Source organism: Embiotoca jacksoni, unplaced genomic scaffold (assembly GCF_022577435.1).
Source record: "Embiotoca jacksoni isolate LCO1_2020_lvr unplaced genomic scaffold, fEmbJac1.0.p SCAF_2, whole genome shotgun sequence".
Classification (NCBI taxonomy): Eukaryota; Metazoa; Chordata; class Actinopteri; family Embiotocidae; genus Embiotoca; species Embiotoca jacksoni.
This window is the reverse complement of record NW_027185340.1, coordinates 16423637-16436409: the sequence shown is the minus strand read 5'-3', so window position 1 is coordinate 16436409 and position 12773 is coordinate 16423637. Positions and strand designations below refer to the sequence as shown.

Sequence of the window (12773 nt, the reverse complement as noted above, 5' to 3'; positions counted from 1 at the left end):
AAGCAGCCGTCTGCCCCACTAAACCCAAACAAACCAGAGTTATTGAAAGTACCGTTCCCACACTTTCACATGCGCCTTGCTGTTCCACAGCCATTTAAAGGCAGCGCAGCACTTCTAATGCGTGCTTGTGCGTGGGTCGTTGTCACTGCCCGGCAGCACTCCTATCTATTCGGGTCATCGGGTCGGTTTAGGACACGGCTCCATTGTTTCATCCGCATGAAATACAATCAAATTTGGACAGCATGTTCCCAAAAACAAATGTTCATGTGATAAATTCCAGAGATCGACCGATTAATCAGCAATTAGAACGTTTTACAAACTATTAGAAGCAGCAGAACTTGGCTCCGATAATGGCTGATGATCGCTGTTTTGCATGGAGGCGCCGCACACAAAGTTCCTCGTATAAAAGAGATTGTCTTTCTTAAACTATGAGGATTAGAAGATTGTTGTTTATAATATGGCATTATTGAGGCATTAGGCGGCTGCTCTGCTAAAAGCATGCTGTTTTTTTTGTTTTGCGAGTAAGTATGATTGTTAGTATTTGGCTAGCAGGAAGTGCAATCTGAGTGCAGCTATGGGCCAATGGCCTAATCTGATCATTTGAGGACCACTTTTGCTGAAAATATGTGCGCACGTAAATAAATCCAGATAACAGACTAGCAACTGTTCAAGACCCTATGAAATTACATAATTACTCACTTGATTTCATGAAACCAGGAGAGAACTGGAAGCACTCGCACTCAGAGAATTTTTTTTCAGAAAGCAATTCTCCACGTTAAAATACTTTGAATGTATTATTCTGGAGATTAGTTTAGAAAACGTAAGCTAAATCTTTGCAGTATCGAGACAAATGTTGAAACACCTAATTTTACAGTAAGGCTGACAAGTGGCGTTCACGTTATATCCGACCTGGTTTCAGTTTATCCCTCCCCCCCACCACCACCCCCCCAAAAAAAAAAAAAAAAATCTCTTGAATATATAGCACAATGGTGAAATGGTAGAAGTGGTAGAAATGGCCATACAAATTTATCAAGACAAGGTGATTCGAGGAGAAATACCTATTTCTAATATCTCTGGTTGTCACTCCTATGAACCCAATTAAAGAAATTAGAAAGTTTACAGGATCCCATGATATTAGTTTTGTTTTGCAAAAGCATGTCTGTCTGGAATCCTTTTTGTCCCCAAAGAACCACCTGTAGCTACAACAAAGCTGAAAATGTGAAGTATCCAAATACTTGTTGGATTCAGGCCGTTAAGTTGAGGGCCAATAATTCTTAGCACTGCATGACATCAATACGTAAACCACTGAGTCTACGATCGTAACCAGTGGAATAAGAGTTTAATTTAATACTCACTAATACTCTTGAGGAAACTTAAGGAGGAGATTTTCACTTAAGAAAAACAAAAAGCTGTGTGCAAACCAACTCAAAGGACACACGGGCAGACTTAATCACATATTGCTGTTCAAGGTGTTGATGGAAACTTAAGCCTCTTTCTGGGAGAAAAAAAAAAGCCGCTAATGAAAAGTTCACCACCATGCAGTGCACACTTGAAATGTGTAAGATTTGGAAGAGGTGCTAAAAAGTCACACCTGCCCTGGTGCAGCACAATATACTAATTTAGGCTCGTCTTTCATCACCATTTGGTCTTGAGTGTGAGCATGTGTTGCCTGGAAAGAAAAATTCTCAACCCTGGGAATACAAATGTGTGTGTGTGTGTGTGTGTGTGTGTGTGTGTGTGTGTGTGTGTGTGTGTGTGTGTGTGTGTGTGTTAATGTGCGGGCGTTTGTCGAGGGAGAGGTGTCTCTTAGGCTCACGAGCAGATGAAAAACTGACAAGGAAGAAGCCAAAGTGACACAATAGAAGCCTCCGAACTGAGAAATAAAACACTGATGATTCATGTGATTCACAAATAATTCCCTTTTTTTTTTAATTTATTTTTTATTTAATCATTGACTTCACTAGAGAAACACCAACACAAGAAATAAAGAGGAACATCAGTTCAATCAATCATTTGACTGCAGGGCATCTTACTGCTGACACATTTGTCAGATGAGCAGTCAAAGGCTGAGAGCCAGCGCTGAACTGACAACATCAGCAGGCGTTCACCCAACTAGTCAACAGCCGGGCCATACTGGGAGTCTCACACTGGAATAATAACTATGAGGATTCTCCTTTTATCATGACTGGATGCAAATTGACGAGAGTGGTGTTCAGTCATTCTTCCTCATGTACCCGGACAGACAACATCGCCACAAGGCCACAGCTCCAGCAGTTAATGTTCTTCAGAGAGAGCTGGAGCACCGCACACATTGAAGGGTGCAGGTAGTAAGTTCATTTTGGACAAGGTCACATGACTGGAGCTCAGTTAAACAGACACATTTCAAGTTATAGGAACGAAAGCAGTTTCATTAAATGAACTCAAGCAGGCGTCTGCTTTAAGTACGATATTTCTGCCCAGGTGGATCCACACTAATCGTAAATGTTTTCACTTTAAACTGCAACAAGCAAGTAGATATCTGCAATGATGTCACTGTGAAACTGCCCAGCATGAGGAGTGCTGCTCTGCAAGGTTTACGCCACGCTGAATGAATGACAGCGAGGCACAACGGCGGTCTTAGAGACACAGCAAACAGAACCAAAAGTGACATAACACATAAAAGCGAAGCCATCTCACTCTGACGCATGCCACATATTCTGCAGACTTTACACAGGAGATGTGCAAAAGAAACAAAATGGTACAACAATGGAAATCTTTGTGAATTGTATAAATAAGTTGTGATATGTGGATGTGTTAGAAATCAAATCTCAGCTGATATATTTCAGTGCAAACCACTGTCATGTTACCAACCGGCCAACACCGACATCCCAAGAACTTCCCAGCTAGCGTGGCTGCATGGATGGATCATTCAAAGATTCTGAACATTGGAAAACTGTCATTTCTCTGTATTGTCTCAAGGACGATATGTAAAAAGACTATTATCAAATTATCCAAGAGTTAAACTTCACAAATACCATAAGTCAAACTCTCATTTTGCGGGATGCCTAAAATGTTTTGTTAGGATTCTTGGAAACCACTACATCACTAATCAGAACAGGGTGTGCTGATTGTAAAAGACCTAAAAACTAGTCATCAGTCTCAGTTCTAATCATACTGATTGTCTGAGAGCCTCCACCGCTCTGGGCTATTAATTAGAGAGTCATTAGAGGTGCCTGTCATTGAATGGAAATGGTTATGGAAGAGTGCACTGAACAGAATTCCCCAAAAATATTTTAAAATGAAAACAGACCTAATCCAACATGACTGTAACGTGTCAAGTGTCATACAATCAATCCTGCTCGCAATTACCAAAATGGAAACTTTAAGTTATCATTTTTTTTTAAATTTAAAACGAAGGCATGATGTGGTATATATGAGGAGTAAAATCTAATACTTTCTTGTCCTGATTTGGTTGATCAGGGTAAATGGCCTGCAACCATAGCCGTGTGAAGTCAGGAAACGAGACATTCCACTGCGATGTACGTGGATTTTCCACTTCTTAAAAAAACAATAGTGTCGTTATCTGTGGCAGGCAGCATGCTGCATGGCGTAGAAACTTTTTTCACCAACTGAAAGACTTGTCTCGACTATTCTCAGAATGAAAGATTTAACATTAGATTAATATCACGGTCACCAGAGCAAGATTTCTTTGGTATAGCACGGTTTTATTTCTTGAATGTTTCCAGGTCTGCCGTTTCCTCAAACTGCGCGATCGAGTGCCGACAAAAGTCGAAATGAAAACTTAAACACCTCCTACGTGATTAAACCAATTACACAGAGTGCGCTGTTAAGACATTCCAAAAACCTGAGCATGACTTTTGATGACTGTTTCAGAAAACACACCACTGCTGCATCACTACAACAGCTTCTACAAGCAGCGACACAAATTGCCCAAGGGTAGAGCAAATCCTGACCTGTTTTATAGAAACAAAGGGATCAAATTAAAATGTTCCCACTGAGTGAGCAAAGTACACAAATATGCCCCCATGGACTGGCAGCACCTGCTATGCTCTGCTCCCGGCAACCCCCCTTCCTCAGCATCATGTGTGGCTTCACTGCAGAATCTCGATCAGTTCAACAAACACCCGACTCGGACGTCCTCACGCACTGATCAGCAGGACTGGCTGAATTCAAGATCTGACCCCGCCATTAACTGACTGCTCGCCGGCTGCTTGCTGGCTAAACCCCTCCCGTAAAAAAAAAAAAAAAAAGCTCATTATCCAGTCATAGTTTAGCGAATGTAACCCAGCATGACAGACCTGACAAGTGTATTTTATTTTTATTTTTTTTCCACATACTAAAGCAGAATGCACAGAGCTGTGGCAGGCGATGCGTCTTTTTTTAATTGCCTTTCCAAAACTATGAGTACATAAACAAACGTGTAAGGATTGGGTGAAATGTAGTGTTTATCTACTTCAGCCTATATATGGTGCAATCATCATCATGGCAGGCATCTATGTTAGTAATGAGCGTTGCTTCCAAGTAGTGCATGATTAATTACTTGCGTTTGACCCAAAAGTAAAAAAAAATTAAAACAAAATAAACTGTAGCTTGTGCTAAGTGATATGAAAAAAATAAAATAAATCTAATATCACAATATCTTTGACACTGTAGGGATGACAATTGGTGCTTGAGTAGCTCGCTGAAGGTTCGCACAATATGCAGCATTTCCCGTATGTAAAATTACTTGTGCGGGCCGGCCAGGTGTATAAGTATATTTGGCGATCGTCTGAAGCTTTTTTTTTTTTTTTTTTTATCTATTTTTTTAAACCTGTCAGAGAGAACGACGCTATCAACTTAATCGATTGATGAGTGGACAATCTCCCTTTGGTCTCCTTCACCCGTGTCTGCTTGGCACCTTGTCGTTTCCAGCAGAGGTTGAGCTCCGCCCCGAGGGTGACACACAGAGATCAGAGGACAGAAACTGCGACCTGCAACGCGCCCGCAAAACACAGCAGAGACTCTCACACTGAGCTGAAAAGAAACGGTTGCTCAGGTTTTGACCGAGACATGCGTTTCCTTCAGGAGGGGCGGGGGGGTCCCAATCGAAGAACTCTTTTTTTTTTTTTGGACACTTTTCAAAATCAGTTTGGTCACACACGACTTGCATGTAACCACAATTTAAGATTATATTTGGTCTCGCATCACAATATCAATACAATATATTGCTGTATTGTCCAGCCACATCTGTTGCAATTATACAGGTACTTTAGTTTTGCGGGTATGAGATTTCAAAGGAGTATTGAGGGAGTCCTACACCAGCCACAACAGAGAGAAAAGACCATTAAATCCTATTATCAGTATCTATAACAAAACACTTTTTGCTGAATTCTGAAACTTCATCGCCATAGTAACAAAGAAAGCAAGGAGCTGGAAAGGCTGTCCTCTCACAGAGGGCCCTTGGCCAGAAGATGTTGTGGTTAATTGAGGAAGTCTATCTCAGACTGCAGAGGCTCGACCTCTTTACCCCGAGTCAGTCAAGCCCAGACAAAAACAATCTACTGCCTATATGTTTGCATCATTAACCCTTTCTACCAGGAGCTCTGAAGTGAGCTCGCCAGGACAGCGCACTAAAAGGCACTCTGTTTTCCTTAATCTTGCTCCTCCTTTTTTCCTTCTATATTTAGATGTATCACCAAGGGCCCTGCAGAGCTCCATAGAATATGGAGGACAAAAGGAAAAGGCGAAGGTTGATGAATATGAAAAAGACACCCAAGCGGAAGAGAGCAGCACTTCATTCATTCATCCAGCCGCAGACGTTCTTCAGACATTCAAAAGTTTAAAGGGCGAGTCGTTGTTCGTAGGCAGAGGATTTACCGTCGGACTGTACCTCCTATAAAAGCACAGGGCCAAGGAGCCGAGGAGAGCTTATAAAACAAGAAAAAAGTGTTTTCACAGCTACTCCATGTGGCCTGCATTATTGATATGCTTGGCCTAATCCGCTGTGAATATATGTAGAGCCGCATCGTGACACGATCCATGTTTTCGGCGGCGATACCCACACAGTGAATTGCTATGACGTGCACCTTTGTGTGGCTCTCCGTTCTGGTGCATATGCTCACAACGCCGGCTCAAGATGGAAAAACACACAGTGACTGTACTCACTGACATGGCAGCCCACTGTAGCCATACCCTAAGGCAATGTGGCTTTTTCTCCAGTGCACTGTGGATTTACTAAAAGCTCATGCAAAGGCAATGACAGGTACACTTCATTAGAGTGTGTCGGCATCTGGGAAAGATGAAGAGCAGCAGTTTCCAAAGCGTTTATATAACTATAACAGATTTTGGTGATATATTAGTCTCCATATCGTTTCCTTAATTAATAATGTTGCCCCCTGAAAGCCAACGAGTCCAGTCATCAATCCGTGACCCCTCAATCGACTAAGATTCTTCAAGTCTAGACTTTTTTTTTTTTTTTACTTTTAACTTGGGAAAGAAGACTACGGTAATAAGTGGGGTTTTTTTTTGGTCTGTTTTGATTGTGCTTGCTGTTGTTATTTTGTACTTAGTAATTCAGTTGTCTGTTTTTCAGTTGTTAAAAAACATTAGTTCTCAAAATTTGTCATTTTTTTGTAACTATCTTTCACATGCCTATTGGAAGGTGAAGGCACTTCTTGCCATAACCATAAGAGGGGGGGGGGGGGCGCGTGAATGTAGTTATGCGAGTCTGCAAAGACGGTATATTTTGAGAATTGACTAGATTCTATATGTCGTTCCTGCCCTGCTGATCTGCTCTGTGCAGATTGAGGCAGCTTTCATAAAAAAAATAGACTAGGTACGTATTATTTTAGCGGAGTGGAAAAATACTTCTGGGATGTGCTGCAACATGTCTGGTGGAATCACAAACATCGTCCATATCGCCCACAATCTGCACTGCTAGCCGTGTCGGAGCTGGAGAGCGATGCAGCACGTAAAGCAGAGTATGCCATTGATAAAGGGAAGTGCAGGACAAATAAACATCGCTGATGATCTTCCAATTAACGAAAGTTTAATTGTAAAAAATAAATTGTCATCTTCCAAAAGGCGTGATACTGTTATAAGAAGGAAAGTGGGGGGTTTCCAGTGCTTCTTTGGGCAAGGCTTTATAAAAAAAAAAAAAAAAAAAAAAAAAAAAAAAATTAAACAATTAAAATACTGTACGTGCAGATTCAGTTACTCGACAGAAAAAGAATGTTAACAACCAAAGAATGGACCTCTATGAGCCATCATATCAACATTGACAGTGACAAATAGGCTTTTTTACGTCACAAAGTACCAATCAAATACATTACACCATAGCACTAACTGACCCCAGTGAAGAAGCTATGCAACCACAAGGTTGAATTTGAAGTGGGAAGCCTGCAGCTGTGAATGAGTGCAACCATTTACAAGTGAAGTACAGCGGAGCATGAGGATGAATATTCAGCCAGACGCACTTCGCACCAGCAAAGGTTACAGAACATAAATAAACTTTCTGACCCATCAACAATTCAAATACTTTTTGTTTTGCATGATTCTATTGCATAAGACAGTTTAGCTATACTTCATTCAAATCACCTAAAAGCACTGACTCCTTCATGACAGTGTTCAATGCCACACTCCGAAACAACCAAAATGGTAACGTCAAAACATCCAAACAACATTTGGTGTAATAAGCAAAACACAGATCATTTCCAACACTGCAGGAAAGCTATTGTACAATAACTTGCAAATATTTTATCTACAAATATTCTGTGCCATATTTCTGTCTACATTATTTTATAATGTTGCATTTCCTTTTTGACTATTCTTCCTGGCATTTCATGAAAAATGACGAACAAATTTGACATTCATGCTCATAAAGCAAAAACAGACAAGTTTACCTAAAATGTGTCAATAACCTGCAGGCAAGCCCGCGTGGCCTTTCTTTTGATGAGTGGTCCAGTCAACTATGAGCATCCGCACTCCCACTGGTTACATGGAGGCCGTGTCCTCCCCTATGTGGTGCTAACATATATGTGTGTGTGTGTGTGTGTGTGTGTGTGTGTGTGTGTGTGTGTGCGTGCATGCGTGTAGCATTGACTGTAAAGTCACATTCACGCTCGGCTGCTAACCGTGTCTGGCATGTGCATTAGCCCTTTTCTTCTGTTTACACCGAGAACTCATCTCCCGCGAATGCAAAACGGAGTTACAAAATTCTCTTAAAAAAGGTGCGGACTGTCCTTAAGTCCACCTGGAGTGGTTCGTACACACTCACAACAGTACATAACGCTTCACCTTTAAAAAGGTTACTATTTCCCCCAAAGTAAAGTGTTGTACATTATGCATGCGCAAGTGTGTCGCAATCTTAATGTATGCCACATGAATAATTGCCACAACCTGCGGCTTCCTGCCAGCCAGAATTCGATGACAAGGCTGACGGAGAGACATTGATGTGGCACCCCTCGGGGAAGTACACCACGTCTCAGTCATGCAGGACGGGGTCGTGCTGCTTTATTTGGACGAACCCGCGATCACGCGCCACCTTCACTCCGTCCTCCAAAATCACAGCCTGTTGTCATTTGGTGAAGTATACTCATTGCTGGCTCGAGGAATCGATACAGACAAATCCGCAATTTAAGCTTCTGTTTCTTTTGGTGAGAAGTCTATGATTACTTAAGCACATAGTCTGTGTCTGCCGGGCCCCTCTCTCTCTCTCTCTCTCTCTCTCTCTCTATGACAGTGGGCTTTTCGCTCTGAATGACTGTAAACACACTTCATTTCTGACGTGGTCTGACAGCCTGTCTTTAGAGCTGGTTCTGAGAGGCCAACCCCCTGACCCGGATTCCCATGTGATCCACAAATGCTGAGAATGCATGAGATTGTGAAGGGGAATGGGTGAATGCATCTGAACACCAAGTACTTATTTTTTGTAGTTTTGTTCTGAAATGCAAAGTGCTCTAACATAGCATGCCTTGCAGGTCAAGGTTGCTTTAGTACGTTACGCAAGAGAAAAATGCTGCTGTGTTTTTGCAACCGAGGTAAGCGGGCGTCTGCTTTAAGTACGGTAAGTAAAGCATCCAAAATGTATTTTGTATTTATACCAGAAATATCCGTTTGCACAGGCACCATGACTAAAGAACTTCAAACGAGATCTGACCCCGCATCAGGCTAAAGCTAACATGTCTAAAGTACAATAGAAGCACAAATCCTTACAGACAGCTTTGTTCAAACCATCATTATATCTGTGCAATACACCATAGATCAATTTACACCCTTGACCATTTACTTTCCAGAGGTTCAGCAGAAGAGCTTGTAATTCAAGTTAAAGAAGGCGAGCGCAACTCTCTAACAACAGTAAAACATGTCAGAGAAGTATGAGTGCAGGATTTTTATGCTAACTTGTGTAGACAAACATTTATTATCGCCCAGTTCATACCTTTCAGAGTCTCTTTAACTCTGTAACTATAGGCTCGAGGTTAGTAACAGTAGCCCTGGGCAAACAATATCTATTAGAAGCATGTTTTACACGGACTGGTTAATTGATTGAACTCTCCCCTCATGTAAAATTAAGTCCAAAATCAATTTCAATTCTAATTTGAACTGGACGGGCAACTGCAGCATTTTTTGACAGCCGCAGTGAAACGCGAAACAGCAAGTTCGTCTGTGGCCTCATTATTTTGTGCCGAAGATGTCAAATTGACATGGACTGCATGGTGCACAAACTGTATTCACATTTTGATTCACAAGGCCAGTAGTACAAAGCGCTTTTACAGAGGCTCTCGATCCTGCCCACACATCCACACACATCACGGTCACGGCAGAATTCACATCAGGGAACAGAAACATGTGAAAGTGTAATCAATGAAAATGATTATCTGTTTGGTTTCTGCCCTACTTCGTTGTGGAAACATTGGGGAGCAGGACTGTTAAATGTGAAACTTTTACAGAAAGGACCACTGCAAACGGTTTTAAACAAGTCCACATGACAGCCTGGCTTGATATGAAATAGTTATCACTAAATTGGCAACAATCAAACTATAAAAGAAATCAAGAACTTGAGTTTTACGCTCAAAACTGTTCTTGATCTTTGGGTGTGGTTTGATTAGAAAAGGTGAAGACAGGGACCAAGCAAAGGACCGTGTCATTGGACTAAAAATTTTCTAAATCTTGGTCAGTGCCAAGCGGCAACCAACAGTGACGTCACCAATTGGCTTGTAAACGTCCGTTATGAAGCCTCGAGTTTGGATACTGACCGGCAACATCTTGCAAGTTCGGAGCGGTTTGGAGCCAGAATATGGAACCATATTTGGACAAAGGGGGGTCTGATTGGAAACCCTACAACACTATATCCTGCCCACCGACAGCCGTGACCTGACTGCACCACAGGCCTGTCAATCAAACTCCCCCGGAAAACACGGCTTTTTTCAGGATTATTTTCTAATTAACAACGCAAATATTTTTGGTTGGACGCCCAGAAAACGAATGAAAAGGACAAGACTTTAGCTGGCAAAGCCAAACTAACTCGCAGACAACATGTATTGAATTTTATGAGACAAGTTGAATGGGAGTCTACGGACACGGAGGGTTTTTTGGAGCCAACTTCTGGAGGCTCTCGGTGATATTGCAGCACTTCCGCATCGGCCTCATTTTCAGACCCAGAAGAACTACGTCCAATTTACAGTCGATGGTCAGTGCGCGGTATGCTTGACTGTGTATATGCTTGACAAATGCATTCCTTCTTACAGGCTGCCACCTACCTCTGTAAAGTACCAAAAAGTGCAAAAAGTCCAACCCTGTTGGCACATAAAGCACAATCGAGTTTTGTTTTGCGTGTTCATTACGCAAGCATCGTTCCACCTGGTGATTTTAAACAACGTACCACACCGGCCCAAACGTAACACAATATAGTTTTCTGGAAATTAGGCTCTGGAAGAGTGGAGGTCATCTTATATTTATCAAGACAATTAATTGTTAACAACATCAGATGTTCTTTTGGAATGGAAAGGTTACCGGCGTAACACAGGTGGTGGTAATGGTGGCGATAAAAGGTCTTCCTGTGTGGCTATTACTCATGCCCCGTCTTACGAAACCCGTCCGACGTTAAAAGAAACCTCAACTTGGGATGTGTGCAGTTGCGAAAGAACATGTCGTCTTTCTCATGTTGGGACACTTTATTCAACCAGATATAGACCAAAACGAATCTAAATGGCAACGCTATCAGCAAACAGCACAGGAGCCATCAGATAAGAAAAGTAGTGCAGCACGCTGAGTCCCCAGTGAATGCGTGTGCACGTGCGTGTGCGTGTGCGGTAGAGATACGCAGAGACGACGTGGCTGCAACTAGAAATCCAGGTACGCCTGCTGTCAGAGCGAAGTTAGGTAAGCAGTCAGCCATGAGCGCAACAGTGAGTGTTCAGAGCGAGCTGCGATAAAATATTCATATTTTGTTTAAATATTTTTGGCTTGATTTTCCTCTTTTAGCAAACATCCGCAAAACAGTTTCAGCACAAATAATTCAACTTAGCATTTTGCACAGGTAACTCGCGTAGCACAATGGGGAGTTATGGATTTGTATCTGGTGTTTAGTGGATGCAGATCCGTCTAATTCTCGCAACTACATATGATTCAATTTTGAATTGATTCGAGTCCTGAAAAACTGGTTTCAATTGAGTATTTTTTCCCCCCAAAACTATTCTTGTCGGAGCAATTGCACTGCCTGCTCCGTTGGATTTGGACGGTGTCACCACGTCCGCGACGACTCCGTGCTTCCTCCACAGCGGATTCTCGCTCCAGAACTTGGACCTCGTCAAATACGCCGTCGGCTGGCGCCGTCAGGCCTGTCATTCACAGGGCAGCTCAGCTCACGTGCATCCCTTACTCTGAAAAACTGATGTCAACAGGAAGAACCCCCCCCCCCATGTTTGGTTTTGGGGCGACTCAAAAACAGAAGAGACAGGAAGCTGCGGAGGCTGCTAAGTGTCACACAGGACTGGCTGCTTGACGTAACACCATGAAACAGTAGCCGACCGTTTGCTTCAATCAGTGGCTAAGTGAGACAGAAGAAAACAGGATGCCTGGTGTTTTTTTTTTTTTTTTTCCAGGAAAAAGTGCCCAGGACAAAGGATGAATAGTCGCTGAAGCGTGATAAGCTGTTCCAGGGAAGTCAAGAGAGGTCCCCTCTATTAATAAATGTGTTCATTTCAAACAGCTCGAAATGCTTTTAGACTAAAAATATGTAAAACAATCGCACTACGAGGAAATCCCCCCTGTAATTAGAGCACTGTTATCTGGAGAACCATTTATCTCCCTGCAGACAGACGGCTTCTTTTCGCTTTCACTACTATTTATGAAATTGTTCATGACACATTGTATAATCACTTTACAGCTGAGTGAAGTCAGATTAATTTAAATTTGTTAGACCGACCTTACAATAAGACGAGACTCTAATGTGTTCTTGGAGCGGCAGCACTCTCCTGCTGGGGAAAGCGAATACATTCAGGAACAGGAAGCCATCCACAGCGATTCCATTTCATCCAACCTGAGCATTCAAATATTTTGCTTGCGAACAGTTGCTAGCCAGTCTAGCAGGTGCTCCTCTTGTAGGGAAATTTGCCCAAATTTGGAGCTTGGCAGGTGTTAACTTGGTCTGCAAACACAAGAGTCCCTGACAGTGTGGCCGTTACTAAAAGAAAAAGAAAAAGAAAAAAAAGCTTACAGAGAGAGACACTAAGAAAAGAAAGTGAGACATGCACTTTTTCTGGAAGTTCCTCATCAGCTTTAGAGCTCATGTTAAA

The 12773-nt window shown here is 42.2% G+C and overlaps 1 protein-coding gene across 3 annotated transcripts in view; it reads right to left on the bottom strand.

Annotated features, from left to right (window-relative positions):
* The window catches only part of adarb1b (adenosine deaminase RNA specific B1b), a 115152-nt gene that overhangs the window by 99255 nt on the left and 3124 nt on the right, over positions 1 to 12773 (bottom strand). Inside the window, exon 2 of one of the 3 annotated variants that reach the window (XM_069154780.1) lies at positions 12404 to 12661. The exons of 1 other annotated variant lie outside the window; for it this stretch is intronic. The gene's annotated coding sequence lies outside the window, so the exon portion shown is untranslated. The remainder of the gene's footprint in view (positions 1 to 12403; positions 12662 to 12773) is intronic. One more of the 3 variants, XM_069154781.1, reaches the window with a different exon arrangement.